We start from the raw sequence: 27,299 nt of genomic DNA, 5'->3' as shown, positions 1-27,299 counted from the left end.
GGCCTAAGTAAAATAGGGAATAGAATAAAACTAAGGTATGCTACAATACCTAATCCAAACCTTATGTTTGGTATGATTAATTAATTGCATTTATTAAGAGAGCGACTATTATATGCCATGTCTGGGGCTACGTTAAAATTAAGGAATTAAAAGCAACAAAGCAATGCATGACATTATGGTGAATCCAAACCGAAGACATGAATCAATTTTTGAAAAAAAAAATAAATTAAAAATCTAGAAAAATAGGATGAGTAGTTGAAGGCTCAATATGTTTTGAGCCTATTGAGCCTTCAATAACGTAGGATTGAAGGGTGGAATTTAAGAAACAAAAAGGGTTTTGAGCCTAAAAGATCTCTAATTATTGAACTCTCAACCTTAACCGGTAAACCTTTTTCTCCGTGTTGTATCACAACGCGATTGCATTTGCACCTGGACTGCCACTCAAAACTCTTTTGTTGATCCGGTCTGGGGATTGGCTTTCAATGTTGTGGCTATGGACAGCAAGGAATTTGTCTATGTTTCAGCAGAGACATATCTCGGCTGCGGACATAGTTTCTGCTGTCTTGGCTTCTGTAAAGGAAGTGATGACAGGTTAGAGGAAGATCCCTTTAACTAGAGCCAACTGGGAATTGGCTTTGGAGCTTGGCTTGCCTCTGCGTCTTAGCTCGTGATGGTTAATTCGTATGCTTAAACAGTGATTAGTTGCAAGTAACTGGATTCTATGCATTCCTGTGCACAAGCTTCACTTCTGTGATCAGTAAGAACATATTTTGCTATGAGATTATTTATATATGTGAGTCACATTCACATTGAGGTCGAGGAAAAAAAAAATTTCTTGCTTAAGACCGCGCGTCACAGCACCATCACAGCTGTTGAATGAAGGATTGAGTGGGAAAATCTTGACAACTTAAACATAATTAAATAATACCATTCACCTGTTTGAGCGCAGAAATAAGAAATCATGCCATTCACGTTTTCGTGTACGGATGTTTGGATTTTCTAGATGCTGAACATCCACTTAAGATAAACTCATCTATAAAATGGTCATGTTGGATCCTTAATCCAACATTGGACTTATATGTGAATAATTATGTATTGCAAACTGTCAATTAAGGTTAAACCCAATTAAAGTGATCAAATATAGTTTGGATTTAATGTATCTAATAGGATGTGGGCCCTTTTATGTGTAGAAACTTATGGGCTCCTATTTCAATGATGGGCTGAAATAGGGCTCCAAAGGTAACAGGAATGTTACCTATAAATAGGGTTATGGTCCCCAAGTCACAAGTATCGTTTTAGTTGTAGTATTTCCTAATACCACAAAATACATCTTCCCTGATATCCCATCGTCAGGATAGATACCAGAGAGAAACTAAAGGCCTCTCTCAAAGGATTGGTGAATACCTGTTGACCTGGAAGGCCACCCCAAATATCTAAGGGATTCAAGGATCAAGTTTATCAATATGGATTCAGGTACGCTTCCGCAATTTTACAGTTAATTTATTTCTTAATAATCGCCATATAGATCTTGGGTTTAAAGGTGATGGATTTCACCAGTGGTTAGATTTAGATAACCACACTAACAAGTGGTATCAGAGCCCATATGGTTGATTATTGGGAAATAATTTGGATTTAGAAATTCATAATTTTTGAGTTTTTGTTCATATAGAACTATGATTAATTTTGGCTTTGCTTGCACGGCTAACAAGTCTTTGTTCCGTGGTTCATTGTCAAGTTCAATAATTGTTTCATGATACGGCTTCATGTTTCGGATTTGATATTTATTTTGGAAGTCTCGGTTGCTGATGGTATGAATTGCTGTGATAAACAATTGTTGTTCTAATGGCACGCAGTGTGATTTCATCCATATTGATGTCTTTATGCTTTCGTACAATTACATCAGATAACTCATGAATTCGGTCAACACTTGAAGTTAGTGGGCTCCATGAATTCTTACATATGAATTGATATGATATTTAAGTGGGCTCCATGGTAATCAAACTTTAGCCACGGTTCATTGGTATTTTAGTGTGCCAACTTCCTTTGTAAACCAATTTGGTTTCTGGCTTCGGGAGGTCTTTCGTCTTTTTCCCTGGTTTTAAGAATTAAAATTGACATGAAATATCCTGAGTTTCAATTTTTGTCCATAGTATTAATTTAGTTAATACTTGAGTTGTTTGACCTGTTTCTTTGTTTAAGGATATATATGCCTATATTTATGTTAAGGATATTAGGGTTTCTTTAATTTAAGTGAACCCTAATAAAGCTAATAAGATATTTAAGCCCTACAAAGTCCATATGTTTGGCCCACTATATATATAATTTTATAAAGTATTTATGGACTTAAAAAAAAAAAATTGGGCTTGAATAATAAATTGGGTCAAATTATGGATATGGACCTTTGGTCCAATAAGTTTTGATTCAATTAATTGTTTGATCAGAGTTAACTAAAGTTGACTTTGATCAAAATTTTGATTAATTTGTATAATTTTAAATTTGAATATTGGTATGATTATATATATTTTGGAATGAATTAATTGAAATAATATGCCACCAAAGTGACCTCTATTATGAAAATTAATTTATTTTAGAATATAACTAGTTGAGTACTTGTAATTTTATGAATATTGATCGGCCCAAAGGAAGGTCCATATTTAATAAAATTACATGTGCACTTGTGGTAATAAATACGTGATAATTATTTGGATTTTACATGTGATTTATAAATTGGCCCAAAGGAAAATTTATTTTTCGACATGTTATTATTATCAGTATTTATTACTGCACCAAGATATCACTCAGAAGTTAATATTTTTGTCCAAAGACGAAATATTAATGGAATATCGGTATCTTGAGATGGGACTGCCATTATTTGAATTTATTATTGTTTTGATTTATGTGAGCTTGTTTTAATTATGTTATGTTTTCTGTTCAGTTGCGAATGATCTTACAAATATTACTTCCAATATCAATAATATTCCTATGCTGAATGGCACAAATTTCAAGTCCTGAAAAGAAAATCTCTTGATAGTACTTGGAATAATGGATCTCGACCTTGCGTTAAGGAATGATTCACCCCCACCTCTTATAGATCAGAGTACCTCTGATGAAAAGAGAAATAATGAGAGGTGGGAGAGATCAAATCGCTTGTGTCTGATGATCATTAAAAAGGCCGTTCCAGAAGCATTCAGGGGAACAATGTCAGAAACGACTGTAACCGCTAAAGAGTTCCTTCAGGACATTGAAAAAAGGTTTGTCAAGAACGAAAAGGCTGAAGTTAGTACGCTCTTGACACGCCTTGTTTCAATGAAATATAGTAATTTGGTTTGTTCTGAAGTTAATTTAACTTCGGTACCTAGACACACATGGTGGTTAGATTCTGGTGCAACAACTCACATCAGTGTGTCTATGCAGGGTTGCCTGAATTGCCGAAAGCCTAATGATAGTGAAAGATATATCTACGTGGGCGATGGCAAAACAGTTCAAGTTGAGGCAATTGGAGTTTTTAGATTATTGTTAAAGACCGGATTTTATTTGGATCTCAATGAGACATTTGTTGTACCGTCTTTTAAACGGAATTTAATTTCTATTTCTGCTTTGGACAAATTTGGTTATTTTTGTTCATTTGGAAATGGAAAATTTGAATTGTTTCATGATTCAAAATTGGTTGGTTCTGGTTCTTTAATGCACTACGATAATCTATATTTAATTGACACAATTACCTCATTTAATGAATCTCTGCATTTGAGTACTAGAGGAGTTAAAAGAAAATTAGCCAATGAGAATTCAGCTGCATTATGGCACAAGAGATTGGGACATATCTCCAAACGGAGAATGGAAAGGCTTGTGTCAAATGAAATTCTCGGTCCCTTGAATTTTACAGATTTTAATGATTGTATTAACTGTATAAAGGGAAAACAAACCAATAAAAGGAGATTTGAAGCCAATAGGTCCTTAGACGTCTTAGAACTTATACATACAGATATTTGTGGACCATTTCCTACATCTGCTTGGAATGGTCAACAATATTTTATAACGTTCATAGACGATTTTTCAAGATATCGCTACATATATCTCATTTCTGAAAAGTCACAGTCACTAGACGTGTTCAAAAATTTTAAGGCCGAAGTTGAGAATCAACTCAACAAAAGAATTAAAAGCGTCAAATCTGACCGTGGTGGTGAGTACTATGGCAGATATGACGGTTCAGGTGAACAACGTCCAGGACCATTTGCTAAATATCTAGAGGAATGCGGTATCGTCCCACAGTACACTATGCCGGGTTCACCCACTATGAATGGTGTAGCTGAAAGACGAAATAGAACGCTTAAAGACATGGTAAGGAGTATGATATGTCATTCTACTTTACCAAAGTCACTCTGGGGTGAAGCACTTAAGACTGCAGCATATATCCTTAATAGGGTTCCAACTAAAGCAACTATCAAAACCCCTTATGAGCTTTGGACAGGGAAAAAGCCCAGTTTAAAGCATCTACACATTTGGGGATGTCCAGCTGAGGCAAGGCCTTATAGGCCTAATGAAAAGAAACTGGACTCAAGAACGATTAGTTGTTATTTTATTGGATACTCTAAAAGATCCAGGGGTTACAAGTTTTATGATCCCACAGCCAAATCAATTTTTGAGACAGGAAATACTCGGTTCTTTGAGGATGTCGAGTTTGGGGGAGAAAATACAGTAAGAGACATTGCCTTTAAAGAGGAATATATTAATATTCCCACAGGTGTCATTGCTCTTGCTCAGGACCCTATTCCTGAACTTGATCATGGCATAACAAATCAAGACAATGTCGAAGAGCAAACTGTTATAGAAGAACAAACTCTTCCTCTTCAAGAATCAGTGCCATTAAGAAGATCCACTAGAGAAATGAGAAGTGCAGTGCCAGATGATTACATTGTTTTTCTCCAAAAACATGAGGATGACTCTGGATTGATGGAAGATGATCCAATCAACTTCCGTCAAGCCATGAAAAGTTCAAATTCTCAAAAGTGGGTCGATACAATGAATGAAGAGATTAAATCCATGAAGGATAATGACGTTTGGGATCTTGTCCCATTGCCAGAAGGAGCGAAACCCATTGGTTGTAAATGGATATTTAAAATCAAGAGGGATTCGAAAGGCAATGTGGAAAGATACAAAGCTCGTCTTGTTGCTAAGGGATTTACACAAAAGGAAGGTATCGATTATAAAAAAACCTTCTCTCCAGTCTCTTCAAAGGACTCTTTTAGAATTATCATGGCATTAGTGGCATATTTTGATCTTGAGTTACATCAGATGGATGTAAAGACAGCGTTTCTCAATGGTAACATTGATGAGACGATTTATATGGTGCAACCAGAAAACTTTGTATCTGGAGATCCAAAGAATATGGTTTGCAAACTTAAAAAATCCATCTATGGGCTCAAACAAGCGTCTCGACAATGGTATTTCAAATTTCATCAAGTGATTATCTCATTTGGTTTTGAGATGAATCTAGTAGATGATTGCATATACCATAAGTTCTGTGGGAGCAAACATATTTTTCTGGTATTATATGTTGATGACATTTTGCTTGCCAGTAACGATATTGGTTTATTGTATGAAACCAAGAAATTTCTAATTAAGAATTTTGAGATGAAAGATCTTGGTGATGCATCTTTTGTGTTAGGCATACAGATACACCGTGATCGCTCTCGGGGTATTTTAGGACTATCACAAAAGGGTTATATCGAAAAGGTCCTTAAAAGGTATGGCATGCAAAATTGTAAACCAGGTGACACCCCTATGGCTAAAGGAGACAAATTTAGTCTTGAGCAGTGTCCCAAGAATGCTTTTGAGGAAAAAGAGATGCAAAAGATTCCTTATGCCTCAGCAGTGGGGAGTCTAATGTATGCTCAAGTATGTACGCGTCCGGATATTGCGTACATTACTGGAATGTTGGGTAGATATTTGAGTAATCCTGGATTAGATCATTGGAAAGCAACCAAACGGGTCTTACGATATCTATAGAAAACAAAGGACTACATGCTCACGTATCGGAAGTCAGATGAGTTAGAGATCATTGGATATACTGATTCCGATTATACTGGATGCAAAGATACTATGAAGTCAATGTCAGGCTATGTCTACTTGTTGGCTGGAGGTGCCATATCTTGGAAGAGTGCTAAACAGTCCCTAATAGCATCTTCCACTATGGCTGCAGAGTTTATAACTTGTTATGAGGCATCCAATCAGGAAATTTGGCTGCGAAATTTCGTCACAGGATTACGTGTAGTGGATGGCATTGAAAGACCACTCAAATTATTCTGTGACAATAAGTCAGCAGTCTTATATTCCAATAACAATAGGAGCTCGACCAAATCTAAACATATAGATATCAAGTTCCTGACTGTTAAAGAAAGAGTGCAGAATGGACAATTATCAATAGAGCACATCGGGACAAACTCCATGGTTGCGGATCCGCTTACTAAGGGATTGCCACCCAAAATGTTTCATGAGCATACTGCTCATATGGGTGTCGTATTAAATGATGTATAGTTTTAGTGGGAGTTTGTTATTTTAAATGCTCTTATGATATTTTTCAGTTATTAAGGATTTAAGGATATTTTATGCATAAATAAAGTTTGGATTTATTTGCACTCTAATTTTGGTATGGTTTGATCTCATAAAATTTAAGGTGGACCAGTTGGAAATAGGCATGTTTTGGTCACATTACATGAAATTTTTCATGCTACACATCCACATCATAATTCATGTCATTCAATTGCATTGATATATGTGACCATTGATGGGTCGAGTTACGAAATTGTAACAAAGGCCGCTTTGATCCTATATTGGTGTAATTGATGGACCGAATTGGTTGCAGATACATTGTGATAATGACAGTAAAGTTGAGCTCATACGGTTAATTGCAAAACATAATTATAAGGTTACACATATAGTCCAAGTGGGAGATTGTTGGATCCTTAATTCAACATTGGACTTATATGTGAATAATTATGTATTGCAAACTGTCAATTAAGGTTAAACCCAATTAAAGTGATCAAATATAGTTTGGGTTTAATGTATCTAATAGGATGTGGGCCCTTTTATGTGTAGAAACTTATGGGCTCCTATTTCAATGATGGGCTGAAATAGGGCTCCAAAGGTAACAGGAATGTTACCTATAAATAGGGTTATGGTCCCCAAGTCACAGGTATCGTTTTAGTTGTAGTATTTCCTAATACCACAAAATACCTCTTCCCTGATATCCCATCGTCAGGAAAGATACCAGAGAGAAACTAAAGGCCTCTCTCAAAGGATTGGTGAATACCTGTTGACCTGGAAGGCCACCCCAAATATCTAAGGGATTCAAGGATCAAGTTTATCAATATGGATTCAGGTACGCTTCCGCAATTTTACAGTTAATTTATTTCTTAATAATCGCCATATAGATCTTGGGTTTAAAGGTGATGGTTTTCACCAGTGGTTAGATTTAGATAACCACCCTAACAGGTCAGTCATTGTGCAAGTGAACTCACCAAAACAAACCTGCAAAAATCACTGAAAAGAAAGAAAAAAAAATGGCTGCCTCTTTGCAACCACTGTTCTCAGCAATAACATTCCTGTTGTTGATTGCTTCTCTGATTGGGTCCTCCGAAGCTGCCGGAATTGTCCAATACTGGGGCCGAGGCCATTCAGAACCATCAAGTTTGGCTGAGTTCTGCAGGCGAGAATTCGCTACCGACGTGAATATTGCCTTTCTGGAAGATTTTGGTAGCGGCCACATGCCTGAATTGAACATAATTCATCCTTGGCCGAGCGCAGCAGACATAGAATCTTGCCAGAATAATCAGACCAAAGTGTTTATTTCTCTAGCAGGACCATCGAATCTTTCTTGCGTCGAAGATGCAGAAGAAGTGGCAGCCTTTATCTAGAACACTTACTTAGGTGGTAATTCAACCTTCCGTCCATTCGGCACAGCTGTTTTAGATGGCGTAGAGCTTCACATCCACAGCGGAAACCCGAATTACTTGGATGTTCTTGCTCTGGCACTTAAGGGATACTCAAACGTAATCTTAGCTGTAGCGGGGGAATGTCCTATTCCTGACCTTTTTCTTGACCCAATTATCAGAACTGGAGTCGTTGATCAGGTGCGGGTGGAATTTTTCGACAACCCATCTTGTGAGTTTCTGCCTCCAAACGATACCAGTCTCCTCTTCCGGAGCTGGGACAATTGGTCTGATTATCCAGGCGTTCATAAATTGTACCTGGGAATACCAATAAACTCTTCTATCGCACCTGAGGGCGGTTACATCCCACCTAATGTGCTAGTTTATCAAGTTCTTCCCTATCTGCAGAACTCTCCTGTTTATGGAGGCATCATGGTTTTCCCCTACTTTGGTCACAGGGTAACTTTCAAGTCCCTGCTACGGTCCTATGCTCGTGCTGTCTGATCAGTTCCTCTCGATCGCTATCTACTAAAGGAGGCGAAAATGATAAATAAATAAACAATGGGTTGGTTATCCATGCCCAAGTAAAATAAAATTGTCGCATGAAGCTCAATCGTGCGCGTTTGACCTTGAAGATTACGGTTTTGTTTATAAGCATTTTTCTTTCAGTTGTTCTGTGTATCATTAGATACATATTCGTTCTCCCATACAAACATATTCATGCAAGAACCTCCATTGTTCGGAACGATGGCTCACAGTGACTTGAAACAGGCACGATGACTTGGAAGTCTTCGTGGAAATCATTACAACAATATAACTACAGAATATAATGGACGTAAATATTAAATGTTAAAGACAAAATATGTAGATAGATACTGCAACAATAACTACAGAATACATAATAAATTTTATCACTCGATGAAAACATGTTAATAACACTGCTGTGATTACAGAAAATCTGAGAGGATTAAGTTACATACTTCATGGAGTAAGTATTAGTTAATATCATTATTCGGCAATTTGTTGGAATAAACAGTCTAAGAATCAGTCAGGGTAGTTGATTAATAAGCTTATTTAATGCAGCCAAGTGACAGGAATACTACTGCCAAATCAATAATAACACTGGCTAATAATGATGGAGCAGTAGTGTTAAGGAGATGCGTACTACAGTTGCGTGCAGTCTTTCATACTACAGTCCTCCCAATCCAGTGACAGGAAAGGGGCGGGACGCTGCATACAGGCAAATTACACTTTACCCTCCTATAGTTTTTTTTTTTTGTACATAATCTTCCTATAATTTTAAAAGTTATACATAATCTCCTCATGATTTGAATTAAAGTATCAAAGTAACGAAATTTACAATCCATAACGGAGTCAATTAAAATGTCAAAAATGCCCCTATATAAAGTTGAAAATTATTTATTGACTACAAGCAAATTATGTATATATAGTGAAAACAATAAGGGAGTTATATAGTAAAACATTAAATCATAAGGGGGTTATATGGTAAAATATAAAATCATACGGGATTAGAGTATCATGCATATTATATTTATATATGTTGATCACTTCAACCATTTGAGTTTTTAAACAAGGGTAATTTTGACATTTTCTTAGGTTCCTTTACGAATGATCATTTCGGTCATTTTGACACTTTAATCCAAATTATGAGGGGATTATATATAACTTTTAAAATTATAGAAAGATTATGTACAAAAATACTAAATCACAGGAGATACAGTGTAATTTGCCTTTTTTTTTTCCTTTTGTTTTACATTAATTTCCATTTGTTCTCATATTCTTGTTTTCTTCCGCTTTCTTCTTAACTAAACATAAAAAAATCATTAATTTCATATTGGATTACTATTTTACTATGCCGGTATCAACTCCAGCGCGAGATGCGGGACTCGTCCCCAAATGCAAAATAAGTAGCAGAAGTAGGGGTAGCTTGCCCTTTGTGTCATTAAAGTTCACAAACATAAACGACACATCATCGAAAACAAAGTCGAAACAAGCTGCCTTATTTATGAAACTTTTATGCATCTTCAATTAACTTTATACCTAGCCAAATTCAACAATAAATAATCCAAATTCAACAATAAATTACTATAATTTGAATAGTAGCTTCAATTTGTGAATAAAAATCAATCAAAAAAGAGAAAAAAATTTTCACAATTACCATTATTGAATAACATGACCTTAGATATTAATGGATAACAAGAATTTCCCTATCCCTCTAACAAGGATTTTCAAAGCATTCCTAGAACTAATGGCCTGTTTGGCAAATGAATTTTTGGCTAAGTTTGTTTCCTACCAATTTTTTAACAACTTTAACTATAGTAATCTCAAAAAACTTCTCAAAATTTTTAAACTACATACTTCAAAATATCCAAAACACACAAAAAAATTTTCTTCCTCCTTTCTCGTTCCACCTCAACCCACCACCACCTCGGCCGACGCCGAAGGCCATGCCTTTTTTTTTCTCTCTCTCTCTCTTCTTCCTCTCCCTCTCCTCCCCTCTTCCCCGCCACCTCTCTCCCTCCTTCTCCCTCCCCCACCACCCTTCCCTTATCCCTTTGCCCGATCTGGTCGCACGACTAGAAAGCACCCGGAAAAGGGGGGAGAGGGGAGGGGAGAGAGAAGAGGGGGAAAGAGAAAAGAGCAAAAAAAATTCTTGTTCCAACTAGAAGGAGGAGGTGACAAGGGAGGGGGAAGGGAGATGAAGAAGAAAGGAAAGAAAAGAAAAAAGAAAGAAAGAAAGAAAAAGAAAAAAAAGAAAAGAAAAAAAGTTTTTCATTTTAAAAATTTTTCCTACAATTTTTACAGTAAGTTACAGTAAAATTTTAGACAAATACCTAAAAAACTCATTTGCCAAATGAGGCCTAAGTTTCACCCAGATATTTATTGGGAGTTATTTGCCAAATAGGGCCTAAGTAATATCTCATTCTCTTATCAACTTTTATCAGACTTTATTGAAATTGCCCAGTTTTTTAGAATTTCTCTCTTTTTTCACGAATCTTTGGGCCTGTTTGGACCCTTAGTTTTTTGGGAGTGTGTCTAAAACTTTACTGCAGTACACTGTAGAAGTTTTTGAAAAAATTTTGTAGAAGTTTTTGTAAGGTGAAAAACTTTTTTGTAGAAGTTTTTGTAAGTGGAATTTTTTTTTTCCTTTTCTTTTTTTTTCTTTCTTTTTCTCTTTCTCTTTCTTTTTCTTTTTCTTTTCTTTCCTTTTTCTTTTCTTTCCTATCTTCTTCTTCTTCATCCCAGCAGCAACGCAGATGCAGTAACAACGCGACGCAGCAACGCAGCCTCCCATCAGCCCAGCAGCCTGCTCCACCCCCAACTCCACCACCAGCCCCACCTCCTGCACCACCACCTGCTCCTCCACCAACACCTCCCCCAACGCCACCACCACCACTACCTGCACCTCCTCCAACTCCAGCACCACCATCGGCTCCTCCACCAGCACCTCCTCCAACGCCACTTTCCGCCACCCCTCTCCTCCCTTTCCCCTTCTCCTCCCCTTTGCCCTTCCCCCTCCCTCTTCCCTCGCCCGGCAGTCGAGCCCGACCTCCTCCACAAGCCAGTCAATTTTTTTTTTTTTTGCAATTTTCAGCCTTCCCCTCTCCTTCCCCTCCCCGCAATCTGGTGCGTGGAAAAATCCCCCTCCCCGGCACTGTCTAGGGCACCACTTCTGTGAGCTCAAAAACGAGGAACAGTCCAAGTGTATAGGGCACCGCTTTTGTCGGGCAAAGTGTTTTGGAGTTTCAAAACAAGATGCGGCAAAACGATGTCGTTTTGCTAAAAGTTTAACAAGGCAACCGTGAGTTTTTTGGAAGTTTTTTGGGTTCCTGTAGCAAAAGTTGTATAAAAACTAGTAGCAAACAAACTTGCTCAAAAACTTGGGTTCCAAACACCCCCTTTAATTCGTGATTGGGATCCATTCATGTAACATTCCTCATTGGGAGGATGTTCATGAAACCCCTTCTGCTCTTACATTTCCACTACCGTGTTATTAGAGATGCTTGAAAATCTTGATCGGTACCTTATGGTTTTTGTGCCTCACATAGGTGAGTCCCTCTCCCTCTCCAAGTTCTGTATTGTGGCCATCAATAGAATGAGCCACGCTAACAATACGATGCTAACGTTCAGATGGGAGAAAGGGATTAAACCTTGTATAACTATAGCTAAACCTCGCATTAAGATAATCCTTTTCATAACAAGCCCTACACCTTACATATCATATTAAATAGATGACTGCAACATACCTATGTCCCAACTGTAATGGATCATGCTATAGTGGGTTTTACTAGTTTTAATTTAACCCCTTTTTTGAGAAAACCAAATTAATTAGCGAAACCCCAAATTAGAATAGAATTCTAAGATTCTTCCACTTGAGCAACACTGATTGTTTCAAACTTGAGTTTGAAGTCATTTGAAATGTAAATGTCAAAATAAGTTTAGAAAATGACTCTGAGGTTAAACACAACTTTTATGGCCTTTATAAGAAAATATCTTAATCCAGAATTTTGTACAAAGAGAGTAATTGTTCCAAATTATAGATGTCTTTACATTATTTATTAATGTAGGACCTCCAAAATTACAAATACTAATACTCCATCAATCCAAATTCCATAGTGTGATAAAGTATAATGGGTTTTAACTCCCATGATCCAAGAGTAATAGAATCAAATCAAAACCTCGTTTAGTCCACTATATAGTCTTAAACCGACTCTATACAGGGTTTCATGTCCCCTTTGGTGCTTCTAAATCGAAGCCGCTTCACAAAGGAAGCATGTATAGGATTTCGTCCACTTAACCTCTAACACAAAGCCACTTTGCATATCAAGCAATCACTATTCAACGTTTACTAAATACTTATATGAGCTCATGTATAATCCTTAAATATGCACATATATGAGTAAAATCATATTCATAACTACATAAATCAGGGAATGAAAACTTTATCAAATTAAATAATTGGAAATTGTATACATAAGAGTTACGAGTTATTTGTAACTCCTACTGACCAAGTACAACCACATAAAAAGCACCACACATTTGACATACTTGTCAAACCATTAAAGTGTAAGCAACTTGGTCAATAATTACTGAACATTTAATCGTTGTAAGTACGTTCGTAAACTACATTATACTTATCAATCCATTCCCTTACTTTAGATAACTGTTAAAATTGTAAACATCCATATCACAAGCAGTCAAAAAATTTGACTCGTTGTCATGAACACGATAGTGGAAACATCAAATTTATCCAAGATCAATGTGAGCCTTTGAGCATTAAGATAAGACAGATATAACCTCCATTCTAGAGGATTTTAAATAACTTAATTACCCATAAGTCTAGTATCTACAGTCTTAATTATCCATGTAAATTATTTCAGCATGCTCAAAGAAAATATGTGATGGTTAGTTTCTCAAAAACTTTATTATTTCATTAGCAGATACACAAAACATAGACTAATATTTACCAAATTTATCCACCCATATAACTACTATGTAGGTAATATCAGTTTTTATACAATAAACTAATACAAAGATCACTCATTACAAATTGTATTAAATTCCACCTGAGGTTCTTAAAGATCATTTTTACTGCATTGCCTTTAATCCCAATTTATCTTTAGCCATGTAATATAATTGACATTTACTTTCAGATTTAACTTTGAAGGTATAATCAATGCAAAACATGAGTTCCAGCCATTCTTTATTTTTACTATATTAAAGGCATGCTAGCTCCCCAAGATCTTTTACACCAAAATTCTTGAAATATAACTCTTAACCGCACAAAACTTAAATTTTAGCGAGCTGATTGAATAGTAAACCATAGAGTATGAGCAAAATAAATTTGCTCCCACAAGTGTTCAGAATGGTCTCAAATGCAAAAATAAAAATAAAACTGTTACACCATGAAGGCCTTTTAAAATCTTAATTACATAAATAGACAATAAAAAAGTAGTGCACCTGTGAGGACTCGAAAATTTCTTTAGAATTTTCTCCCATTGTTGAACAATTAATTTATATTTCCTTCTATATTTTTTTACCTGGCAATTTAACTATTTACTAACCCTAAATTTCATGGTGATTTAATTAGTTGAGTCAAGAGTTTTACTTTTACTTTTAAAGTTAGAGGAAGTTATGGTTTTGGTGCATTTTGGTAGTGTAATCAATCAGTGAGGTGAGCGTGCTAAAATTGATGGATAAGAGCGGGTATTAAGTAAGAGGATGTATGTGATTAAAAGTGCTAAGAGTAAGTTAGTGAATCATAAGTTAAAACAAAAGTACAGGAGAGTTAAGGAAATAGGCTTGAACCGACGTGCGCCATTTGTTACCGGTTGAGTACATCACTTGACCGATACATTCTTACCCTAGTCTTCTTGTTTTTATTTCATTTAATCTTCCCTAAAATTAACCCTAAGCTAGCCGAAATTGTTGACCAAGAGAAGGAAAGAAAAGACAAGGAAAAGGTGAAAAATCTTGGCTCGCCAAGTGTCGACGATCCATGACATGTTGACTAAGAAAGCTTTCTTTCCTTCTTATTTTTCTTTTGGCCAAGCTTTCTCTCATTTTTTCTTGCCATGGCCGAAATTAGAGAGGAGAGAAAATTTCTCCAAGTTCCATCTTGATTCCTAGCTTGATTTTGTGGGGAAATCAACCTTAAACCCTAAATCCATCCATTGAAGGTTGCAACAAGGAAGGAAGAAGCTTGGTATGCTGTGATTTGGAGGGAAGAAAGATGTGATTTGCTACTCTCCTTAGGAATTGAAGGTAATCTTGGTAAGGAACTACTTTTTCCCTTTAATCTTGCATTTAAGTGGGCATATGACTTGAATATAGAAGTATTGTGGCTGATTTCATGGATTTGTGTTGTTATTGGAATTTTTCAGCTTTTAGTTATATTGTCCAGCCATGAATTAGGAGTTTCTAGCTTTGATTTGGATATGAAAGTTGAGATATGAAGATTTCTAGCTTTGGTATGAAATTTTAGCTTCAAAATAAGATTTCCTAACTTTAGTTGTGAAATTTCAGCCTTGGTAGAAAATTTTCCAGCTTAGGTATATGTTGATTATAGCTAGTTTGTGGCTAAAATAAGTACTCTATGTATCCTATACCTTGTGAATTTGATTTGGGGATGTCTTGTGGTGAGAGTGAAGCCTTGAAAATGGCTGGAAATCAGGGAAACTAAGGGGAAGTGCTGCTGAAAATTTTTTCGCAGGAGACATTGAGCAGTCTTGGAAAATCTATTATATCTTGGTGTAGAAAAATCCAAATTGAGTTCCGTTTCTTGAATTTGAAACTAGACTCATAGCTATTTTAACCATGAAAATTTCAAAATTTTTCTCAATTCTTATGAATATCTGTAATTTTCCAAAGTTGACTGAATTTTCATTCTTGTTCTATCTTTTTACTGGATAAAGCAGCTGCTTGGGTTTGGATTTTGACTGCCTTGTGGATAGAATCATGCAAAGGTGTCTTCTAAGAAATTGTAAATCTTTGAATCTATTTTTCAATGGTATAAAGTTTATAAATTTCAGACTTAAGAAGCTTGAGATATGATTTTTCAAATAGCATCGCGCAAAACTAGAAAAAATTCTGTTTTCTTAAAACTGTCATTACTTTCATTTCCAACTTCAAGTTGGAGTTGTTGAACCATTTTGAACTTGATTTTTCTTTCGGAATAATGTGACTTAACATAGTGGATCTCATGACACTTTATAAATGTGATTTTAGGACATGGAGGTGAGGTCGGAAGTGCACATGAGGCGAATACTTGAACTTGTACCGTGGTGAGTGTTCCTTGCATGTGTGTGCTTTAAATGACTATGTGAAATGTTGTGAATATTGCCAGAATGTTAAATGCTTTCTAATGATTGTTAAATGGATTTTTGATGGGCGAGTGTGTACTTCATTGCACTCGATCCAAGTCAAAGTGAATTTTCAATGATTGAATGCTACTTGTGCATGAATGTAAGTCTTTTGACTGAATTGGGCCCTTGTCCTTCGTTGTCAGTCAACTTGAGCCAGAAGCGGACTCGGTCGGGCGGCTGGTGACCTTGGGACAATGTTTGGTATACTTGAATATTGTCATGAAGTCTGGTGGAGAACTGGCCAGTGGATTCAATGCAATGAAATCAATGAATGAGTGACAATGAATACTGAAGGAGTTTTCACTGTCAAATGTTTTGAAATGACGAAGAAATAAGGGAAATGGTTGGCAACTAAATGACTGAATGAATGGCTCCAAGTGAGCACGTATCCTTCTAATGAATGAATGTTTATTTCTTGAATGACTGTTTGTTATTGTACAAAGTGTTCAAATTGTTAAATACCATACTTCCATGGTTTCTCTACCTGATTGCTTCTTTGGGAACCTCACTGGGCTTTTAGTTCATTCCTTTAGTTTTTGTTTTACTTACAGGAATGGAGGTCTGGAGCAATTAAGTGTGACTTAGAGTGTATAACCCTCTTATACTTGTACTCTTGGTTGATAGGATGTATTTTGGCATTTGACGTTGTATCATATATTTGGCTTTTGGGTTGTAAATAAATTTACATTTTGGTTGAATTGTAAAACTTAAATGTTATTTTAGAGGTTTAAATGATTAATCTTGAGAGTTGATTGAGTGAGTAAGTGAGTCCTGATGAGAGTTGGGCAGATGGTCCGCCAAACCCTTGGGTACGCCCTGGGGGAAGGTGGGATCGTCACAGGGAGTATGAGAGCCAAGTTCGCGTGGTCTCTGTGTGGGGTGAGTTTGGACCAAGTGGTGTTATGGTCCCGATTATATGAAAAGCGTAAAAAATTAGATGCTCTTCTTAAGCGTAAGCTGTGAATCATGAATGTTATAGGTATAAACCCTTTTTCTTGATACTTGGAGACGATAAATATGTACGTCAGGTAGGAATCTCTAATGTGGATGATTTACTCTTGGGACCGGCCAACTCGAGTTATGAATTATCCTCTTTCGGATTCTTGTACCCGAGTACTAAAAAGTTGATACTTTTATGATGATTACAAATGAAATTGAGGTAAGTGTGGAAATGTGATTAGACCATGCTTATATGAATTGTTTTTAACTCGAAAGAGTAGGTTATTACCTGGAATTGGCATTACTAATGATGTATTTGAATTTATACATGCAATTGAAGCAGTTTGTACTTTGACTAATTTGAGATGCTTGTGGATGAGGTAGTACAAGTGAATGTAGCCAAGAGAGGTCAAGGGTATGTAGGGCCTAATGAATTTCATCTTGAGCCTAAAGTAAGGCAACCTCTATCCCAGGGAGAAGTAGAATCAGTTGGTTCGATAAGGATCTAGGTTAGAGACTCAAGAATACAGGACGTGGGTGTAGGTAACTGGGATGACAAGCCATTTCTTGTTCTACCACTGCATGTATGCTGCTAGTGACGTGTCAATGCTAACATGTATGGTATCTGCTTTGTTTTACATGCTTGATTTTGATCAAGTTGATATGTAAAGTATATTTGTAACTTGATGAATGAACTTGGAATGCTATAAATATACTAAGTGCATTTCCTTATCTTTGACTGTGTGGTTTAAAAATATTTTTCTTTTGCTGCTATAGTTGATTTATTTCGTTTATTTACTACATAACCTTTTGGAGAAAAAAAGAGAGAGAAGGGTATGGAGAGTTGACAAAGTCAAGGATGAGGGGCTAGTCAAGAACATGGGGCTAGCCATGGATGTGGAGGTAGGCAAATACAAGAACCAAGAGAAACAAAAGACGCGTCGGCGGAGCAGCAACAAGAACCAAGGGCCGAAGCAGGGGATCAAGTAGTAACGACAATACAACAAATGGCTAATATCTTAGCGCAATTGGTAGAGCAACAAGGCCGAGCTCCAATGAATCAACTTAGGAACCCTGAAAAAGGAGAGGACAGGGCTCTAAAGCGTTTTCAAAAGTTTGTTCCTTCTAAATTTCTTGGAAGGCCTGATCCAAAGATTGCTGAGCATTGGTTGGAGGCTATGGTTAATATTTTTATCGCCTTGAATTATACGGAGGAAAGACAAGTAGCATTTGCAATCTTCCAATTTGAAGGACCAGCTAGGGCATGGTGAAATATTATCAGGGCAAAGTGGGAGAGAGAACAGACGGCATGGACTCAAGTGAACTTTATGAGAGAATTTAATGAGAAATACTTTCCACCTCTGGTCCAAGAAAAAAGAGAGAATGATTTTGTTAGGTTACACTAGAGAACTCTAAGCGTGGCCGAATATGAAGCACAATTCACTAAATTGTCCAAATTTTCTCCTGAATTTGTAGCTACGGAGAAAAGGAGGGTGAGACAATTTGTACAGGGGTTAAACGTAGAAATGCAAGAGACTTTGGCGGCTGCACAAATTAATACATTCACGGAAACTCTTGAAAAAGCTCAGAGTTGAAATTGCGAGGGTGCAAATGAAGGCTTTTCATGCGAGAAAAAGGAGTACACCAACTAGTACACCTGAGGAACCTAAGAAAAATGTAACGCCCTCCAAAATAAGTGATAGAGCAATTATTGGGCATATTTTGAACTGTTATTCTGTCCTAATTTTGGCTACTCACGGTGTTAAGTATTGAGATTTTACTCATATTTCATATTTGTGTAAATTATAAGTGGTTGGTGTTAAAAATGATCTCTTGAGGCAAATTTTTAGAAGACCCTTTATTTCATGGTGTGCCCACGCCAGAAACTGAAGAGATACACCTAAAAGACGGACCTGCGAGATTGGTAGAAAAAGTAGAAAATTAGGAAGTCAAAAGGGCTCGTGGGCCGCAAAGGTGCACAGGATTAAAACCCTTCCCCTAGAGGAAATAGGGAGCGGATGCTTTCTTTTTGGCGGCCACTTTGGGTGATTTGGCTAGAAAAAACCAGATTCACGTGTGATATAGAGATTAACTTTTAGTTTCTTTTCCCTGTAGATGATTTGGCTCTCTGCTTTTGTTTGGTACGGCTTCCATCAGACCTTTACCTTTACCTTTCTTTTGCTCTAGTATGAACACGAAACCCAGAGATAAGAAAGACTTTTCGTCTGTCTCCTCGCTCTCTCTTCTTTCCCAACTCGTTGGTAATTAATTGAATGATTTCAATTAAATCACGCGAGATTGATATGATGAAAAGTGGCTAGGTTTCTCCTCTACCCAAAGGTCGACGTGAAGGTGCGGTCCATAACATCTGTGAGATCTAATCGAATTTTTATTATTTCTTCCAATTCATTACTATTCGTGTGTTTTCTGGATTAATTGTCATGGATATTTTATTAATTGAGTATCAACGGCCAGATAATTAATTTAATCTGATAGCCTACTGTCACGTTAATTAAATTAAATCTGTAATTGTTCGTTTAGTTGATAACTAGTGGCAACCACCATAATTGGTTTTATGTTGGGAAAACATAAAATCTAATTTAAATAAACTCTCTTAACGTGTTTATTGGTTAGGGTTGGATTTTTCTAGTTTTAATGCAACTAGATAATTAAATTCCTACGGTCGTACCTAGAATTATTTTCTGGTTAGAGAAGCAGTCAACGGTCGTACCTTGACTGTCGAAAAAGTAAGAAAAAACTGACTGTCAGAGCTTGTTGATGGCTATAACCAACCTAGTGACAAATGAATGAAATATCTGTGCATCGATGATCATTTAATTGGACAGTACCTGAAAAGTTGATCCATTGGATAGAATTTTATTAATTGCTACTTTCCGTAAATTGTACTTGGTGAGTTAGATTTTAAATTTTGTTTATTTTATTTTCACTTTCATTCCGTTAAACATCCCCCAATTTTGTTCTATTGACTTGGAAAGAAATAATTCCTATCCATTCCCTGTGAAATCGACCCTACTTACCATTGTATGCAAATTTAATACTTTTATAGGCAATTCTGGTATATCGGATCAAAGCAAACTTTTTCGAAATAGGATGAATCAAGTAACTCATTGCACACCTAGGGTCCCTGCTCCAGTATTTGAATTTGTTCTATAATTAATTGTGGTGGTAACTAGAACTTTTTAGTAATTATTATTGCACAGGCTTGACACCTGTCAATTTTTTGGCGCCGTTGCCGGGGAACGGTGTTTTGGTTAATTTTGTTTCTTTCTAAGTTATTTTCTTTAGATTTTGTCTGGCATTTTTCTAATTTATGTCTCGTTTTTCTCGTGTAGGCAAATTGATTTTCAACTCGAAAGTAGAGAAGACTGCCCGTCGAACTAGGAAAGAGATTAGACAGTTCAGAGAGGAGCAATCTAGCATTGCATCTCAGAGATTGGATCCAGAGGTTGAGTCAACAGATTCGAGTGGTGATAATTCAAGTGACCCAAGCCAAGAGGACATCTCTATAACGAATGCAAAAATATTAAGGGAGTTGGCTGCTCCGGAATTGACCCAGCAGCCTTTGTGCATTACATTTTCAAGTCTAGCTGAGAATGCCTCCTTCGAACTGAAGTCAGGGTTAATTCATCTCTTACCCTCATTCCATGGCCTCTCGGGTGAGGAACCCCATAAACACATCTAGGAGTTCGATATGATATGTTCTAATATGAAGCTTCCAGGGATTACTGAAGAGCAGATCAAACTTAGAGTATTCCCTTTCTCCCTCAAGAATGCAGCGAAGGATTGATTATACTACATACTTGCAGGTAATATCACAACATGGGCCCAACTGAAAAATAAATTTTTTAAAAAATTCTTCCCTGCATCCCGGATTGCAAGTCTAAGAAAAGAGATATGCAGTATTAAGCAGTATCCTGGGGAATCTCTATATGACTATTGGGAAAGGTTCAATAAGTTGTACACTAGATGTCCACAGCATCAAATCATTGAACAACTATTGATCCAATACTTCTATGAGAGACTTCAGTCATTTGATAGAAGCATTATTGACGCTGCCAGTGGAGGAGCATTAGCGAATAAGACGCCAAGAAAAGCGTGGAAGCTTATCAAATCACTGGCAAAAAACTCTCAACAATTTAATTTTCATGAGAATAATCCTACCCGTAGAGTTAATGAGGTAGAGACGTCGTCCATTCAACAGCAGCTATCGGAGTTAACATCTTTTGTTTGGCAATTGGCTGTGGGGAATGTGCATCAAGCAAAGGTCTGTGAAATTTGCACACACGTGGGTCACCCCACTGACTTATGCCCTATTTTGCAAGAAGATGGGCTGAACAACTAAACATGGCTGGAGGCGTGCCCACGTCCCACAGGCACTACGATCCATACTCTAACACGTACAATCCGAGTTGGAGCAATCCGAGTTGGAGAGATCACCCCAACTTCAGCTATGGGAACAGACCACAGAATTCATTCTCAAATTGTCCACCAGGATTTCAGCAACCATGGCAACCAAAACCTCAACCTTCGTCCTCTAATTCAGAAAGCTCTTTGGAGGATATTATTAAGAATTTGGTCACGAGTACTGCTCAAATTCCAGCAGAAAACTAAATCGGGTATAAAAAATCTGGAGATTCAAATAAGTCACATGGAAACTGCAATTAATCGCTTAGAGTATCAAATTTTTAGAAAATTGTCATCGAAATCGAGGCAAACCCTAAGAATGTAAGTGTCATGATACTGAGGAGTGGCAAAGAAGTGGAGGGACCTAAGACTACGAACCTAAAGAGTAAAAGTGAAGAAGAGATCGAAAAGGAGATTAAAGAAGAAGAGGGCATTCGCGAAGATGCTAAGGTAAAATTTACTTCTTCAGCTCCTATTAAATCTAACTTACCTCCTTTTCCTTGCAAGTTGGAAAAGACAAAGAAACAAAATAAGGAAAAGGAGATTCTAGAGGTGTTTCGAAAGGTGGCAACCAATATCCCTTTGTTCGACGCGATCAAATAAGTGTCAAAATACGCTCAATTCTTGAAAAACTTGTGCGTCAACAAGAAGAGGTTGAGGGGGGATGAACAAATTGTGGTAGGTGAGAATGTTTCAGCGATTTTACAAAGGAAATTACCACCTAAATACGGAGATCCAAGTATGTTTACTATCCCCTGTAAGATTGGACGTTCTAATATCGAAAATGCCATGCTAGATTTAGGGGTTTCTATTAATGTGATGCCTTCTATTAATGTGATGCCTAAATCATTTTATGATTCCCTAAACTTATGACCTTTAAAAAAAAAGGGGATAATAATTCAATTGGCTGATCGTACATTTGCTTATCCGGATGGGATAGTTGAGGACGTCTCAGTGCAAATAGATGGATTAATTTTTCCTGCTGATTTTTATGTGCTTTACATGGATGATAGAAGTGCTCCAAATTCATCACCCATTATATTAGAAAGGTCATTCTTGAGTACTGCCCAGACTAAGATTGATGCTAGTAAAGGTACTCTCACGATGAAATTTGATGGAGAAATAGTTCACTTTAATATTTTTGATACAATGAAACATCCTATTAACTCCCATTCTATGTTTGCTATTCATGCTGCTAATTTCTCTGTACAAGAATTTTTTGAATTTGCTTGTAAGAGTAAATTCAAAATTGTTGCGAACAAATATCATGGAATGAAAGCAATTCATAGGTGAAAATGGGTAGAAAATTAAGAAAAAATGTTGCACTCAATGGCTATTTGGATCCCGGAGGAGCGCCACCAATTACAAGAAAAATTAAATTACATCCACATTGAAGAGTGGTGTTTAACGTCTAACCAAAGACGTTAAAGAAATGAGCTACTTGGAAGGCAATCCAAGAATTTTAATTGTGTTTTATTTCATATTCGTGTGTTCAAAATTAGTGTTTTTAAGTTCCTATTGATAAACAACCTATATTGTAGGTCATGGGTGTTTCTGTGCAATTTTATTTTGGGTTGGGATCAAAAAAATTCGTGGGCAGAAGATTTTATGTTACAAGATGTGCCCGCGCGTTGTATTCATCACACATGGGCTTTTGTAAAATTCGGTGGACAGAGGACTTCCACCTCCAAGGCGTGCCCACGCCACACAGCAGATCGTGTTGGGCATATTATAGGCAAACGACCTTACCTTCCAAGGCGTGGCCAACCTTTGCGACAACGAAAGTCGAAGCGACCAAAACCATCTCTAACCCCACTTTTCTATTTTCCTCTTTTCTTGTTTTGTCTGATCTTTTCAATTTTCTTTGTCTTAGTTTCTACTTTTCACTTTCCGTTGTTTTGTCTTAGTTTCAATTTTTACTTTTTCCATTTTCTTGTTCATCTGTTACCGCTACTGCTGATCCGCACGCCGTCACCGCCACTAATTTGTGGCCTGTGCAATCCCCCCATCGCTGTAGCCGTTGCCATTCGCCGTCGCCGAAGTTGCTCGCCAACCATCTGCTGCCCCGAGTCGCGATTTCACTTCGCATCCGCCGCCACCTTGCAGCGCTGTAGGTTTTTGCTCATATTCAGACGGATAATCAGGCAGCTTTCTTTGCTTAAATTGGATTCCAACTGCCTCATCCTCCTTCCCCTTAGTGTCTTGCTGCATCTTCTCGATAGTCAGTGTAGTTTTGCCCCCCTTTATCCTTACACTTTATTTGTCTTTGCTACATTGAGGACAATATAGGTTTTAAGTATGGGGGGATGGTTTCTATTATTTCATTTTGCTTAAAACACAAAAGAAATGAAAAAATGAAACAAACAGAAAATCAAAAAAATCAAAAATCAAAAAAATATGTAGTTAGTTGACTTTCTTGTTATTTCTACATTTGTTAGCTGCTAGAGCATGTTGCTATGATGGGTTGCACAATCAGGGTGCACGTGTACGTGGTCATATATGCTAGCTGTGCATTTTGTTTTTCTTTGACAATATCGTTGAATGTTGAATTTGCTGGACTTAACCCATTCTTGAAACCTTTGGGAGCTTTTTGAGCCATATGCGAGCACATTATTCTAGTTTGCTTCGTTTGTGTTGTTGAGTGGGTATCACATACGGTATTGACATTCTAGAACTTGCTATTTTATACATGTTGATACCACATTTTGTTGAATTGGATGCATTTGAAATGATAAGGGCATTTATGATTTAACCTTCTTTAATTTTCTACAAACCATGCCTTCATCTTGCCTCCCAATAGTGAACTAATTTGAGCTTTTATCCTTCTCCTTTGTTTGTTAGGTGTGTTTGATAACCCAGGACCTTTTTAAACTTTCTTGTTCAACCTTGTGTCGTTAAGAGATGTCTGAATTTCATTATTTGTGCAAGACAAATAACTCTAGGGTCGCAAGTGTTGTCAGAATAAAAGTCGTATGGTGCTAGTTCTGTGCATCTGAGATCGAAAAAAAAAGAGAAAAAAAAAACTATCGACAAGCTGGTGAACAGAAGACTCTAGCTTACAGGGCGTGCCCACGCCTTGCAAGATGCTCTTTGCGAAAAAAAAAGAGAACAAAAAAAAAAAAAAAAAAAGAGTTTCGACTCTTGCATAGTGGGTATAGCAAATGAAAATGTCTTGCTTGTGAAATTTCTCCAATAAAATGCTGAGGTTATGTAATGGATATCGGACATTTTCTTGACACATTACACCATATCTTTACCTTCTGATCCCGCTTTTTGCTCAAACCCCATTACAACTCTATTAAAGTCCCTTTGATTTTTTGTATTGAGTTCACTTTTGAGTGGTGGAGATGTGATAAATGTGCAAGTCTATGGTAATGTCATTCCGTGATGTTGAGTTGAGCGTTCATAGTATCTATACATTTTCTTGAAGGTGACAAGTATTACTGTTCATACTCTTTGGATAACTACCTGTCCAGTGTGATCTAATTTTGCCGACATTGTCAGGAATGCGAGATGCTTGTGTTAGTGTAGATCACTACATAACCGTTGCTATCTTGATTGTACTTCTAAGTTTTGAAATGCTTGAAGACAAACATTATCTAGGTGTGGGGGGATTTGATAGAGCAATTATTGGGTACATTTTGCGCTGTTATTCTGTCCTAATTTTGGCTACTCACGGTGCTAAGTATTGAGATTTTACCCATATTTCATATTTGTGTAAATTATAGGTGGTTGGTGTTAAAAGTGATCTCTTAAGGCAAATTTTCAGAAAACCCTTTATTTCATGGTGTACCCATGCCAGAAACTGAAGAGATACACCCAAAAAACGGACCCGCGGGATTGGTAGAAAAGGTGAAAAATTAAGAAGTCAAAAGGGCTCGTGGGCCGCGAAGATGCATAGGATTAAAACCCTTCCCCTAAAGGAAGTAGGGAGCGGATGCTTTCTTTTCAGCGGCCACTTTGGATGATTTGGCTAGAAAAAGCCAGATTCACGTGTGATATAGAGATTAGCTTTTAGTTTCTTTTCCCTGTAGACGATTTGGCTCTCTGCTTTTGTTTGGTACGGCTTCCATCAGACCTTTACCTTTACCTTTCTTTTGCTCCAGTACGAACACGAAACCCAGAGATAAGAAAGACTTTTCGTCTGTCTCTTCATTCTCTCTTCTTTCCCAACTCGTTGGTAATTAATTGAATGATTTCAATTAAATCACGCGAGATTGATATGATGAGAAGCGGCTAGATTTCTCCTCTACCCAAAGGTCGACGCGAAGGCGCGGTCCATAACATCTGTGAAATCTAATCGAATTTTTATTATTTTTTTCAATTCGTTACTATTCGTGTGTTTCCTAAATTAATTGTTCATGGGTATTTTATTAATTGAGTATCAACGGCCGGATATTTAATTTAATCTAATAGCCTACTGTCACATTAATTAAATTAAATCCGTAATTGTTCGTTTAGTTGATAACTAGTGGCAACCACCATAATTGGCTTTATGTTGGGAAAACGTAAGATCTAGTTTAAATAAACCCTCTTAGCGTGTTTATTGGTTAGGGTTAGCTTTTTCTAATTTTAATGCAACTGGATAATTAAATTCCTACGATCGTACCTAGGGTTGTTATCTGGTTAGAGAAGCAGTCAACGGTCGTACCTTGACTGTCGAAAAAGTAAGAAAAAACTGGCTATCAGAACTTATTGATGGCTATAACCAATCTAGTGACAAATGAATGAAATATCTATGCATCAATGATCATTTAATTGGACCGTACCTGAAAAGTTGATCCCTTGGGTAGAGTTTTATTAATTGCTACTTTTCGTAAATTGTACTTGGTGAATTAACTTTCGAATTTTGTTTATTTTATTTTCACTTTCATTCCATGAAACATCCCCCAATTTTGTTCTATTGACTTGGAAAGAAACAATTTCCTATCCGTTCCCTGTGGAATCGACCCTACTTGCCATTGTATGCAAATTTAATACTTTTATAGGCAATTCTGGTATATCGGATCAAATAAACTCTTTGAGAACATGGTAAATCAAGTAACTCATTGCACACTTAAGATCCCTACTCCAGTACTTGAATTTGTTCTATAATTAATTGTGGTGGTAACTAAAACTTTTTAGTAATTATTATTGCACAGGCTCGACACCTGTCAGTAAGAAGAACGGACTTTTCGCACTACCCACCATGGACATTAAGACAATTAGAAGAAGATTCTGCAAGAGGAGTTCAAATAGAAAAAAGGCAACAAGAGAGAATTTCTCGAGAAAGCCAAAAAAGTGGCTCCTCACTTGGCTTGTAGATACTGTGGAAAGACCAATCATATTGAGGATGGATGTTGGGTAAAGGGGTGAAAGTGTCTAATTTGTAGAGTACCGATCATCAAATTAACAACTGCCCGAATAAGCAGCCACGAGGGAATAATGCTCAACAAGTAGATAGAACCAAATCTAGACAAGCTAATGAAAGTGGAAACAAACCAAGAGTGCCAGCACGGGTATATACCATAGACAAGCAACGGGCTCCAGAGTCATCTGAGGAGATGAAAGGTAAAAATTTCGAGAAAGAAATTTTCTTAAGGAGGAGAGTGTGTGAGGATCCGAAAATTTCTTTAGAATTTCCTTCCATTTTTGAACAATTAATTTATATTTCCTTCTATATTTCTTTACTTGGCTATTTAACTATTTACTAGTTCTAAATTTCATGGTGATTTCATTAGTTGAGTCAAGAGTTTTACTTTTACTTTTAAAATTAGAGTAAGTTAGGATTTTGGTGCATTTTGGTAGCGTGATCAATCAGTAAGATGTGTGTGTTAAAATTGATGGATAATAGCGGGTATTTCATAAAAGGATGTATGTGATTAAAAGTGTTAAAAGTAAGTTAGTGAATCATAAATTAAAACAAAAGTACAAAAGAGTTAAGGAACTAGGCTTGAACCGACGTGCGCCATTTGTTACCGGTTGAGCACACCACTTGACCGATACTTTCTTACCATAATTTTCTTGTTTTTATTTCATTTAATCTTCCCCAAAATTAACCCTAAGCTAGCCGAAATTGTTGACCAGGAGAAGGAAAGAAAAGAAAAGGAAAAGAGGAAAAATCTTGGCTCGCCAAGTGACG

General features: G+C 36.8%; 1 non-coding gene and 1 pseudogene across 1 annotated transcript; one reads left to right on the top strand and one right to left on the bottom strand.

The window, feature by feature from the left end:
* The first annotated feature begins 7,519 nt into the window (after positions 1-7,519).
* LOC113718141 (acidic endochitinase-like) lies at positions 7,520-8,554 on the top strand (annotated as a pseudogene).
* Positions 8,555-20,651: 12,097 nt separating this feature from the next.
* LOC113719812 (small nucleolar RNA R71) lies at positions 20,652-20,758 on the bottom strand. The gene has a single exon (XR_003455053.1). It is a non-coding gene; the product is annotated as a small nucleolar RNA R71 (small nucleolar RNA).
* Positions 20,759-27,299: the final 6,541 nt, after the last annotated feature.

The sequence above is a fragment of the Coffea arabica genome, chromosome 11e (assembly GCF_036785885.1).
Source record: "Coffea arabica cultivar ET-39 chromosome 11e, Coffea Arabica ET-39 HiFi, whole genome shotgun sequence".
In the NCBI taxonomy this organism is placed as follows: Eukaryota; Viridiplantae; Streptophyta; class Magnoliopsida; order Gentianales; family Rubiaceae; genus Coffea; species Coffea arabica.
This window is presented reverse-complemented; position numbering and strand designations above follow the sequence as displayed.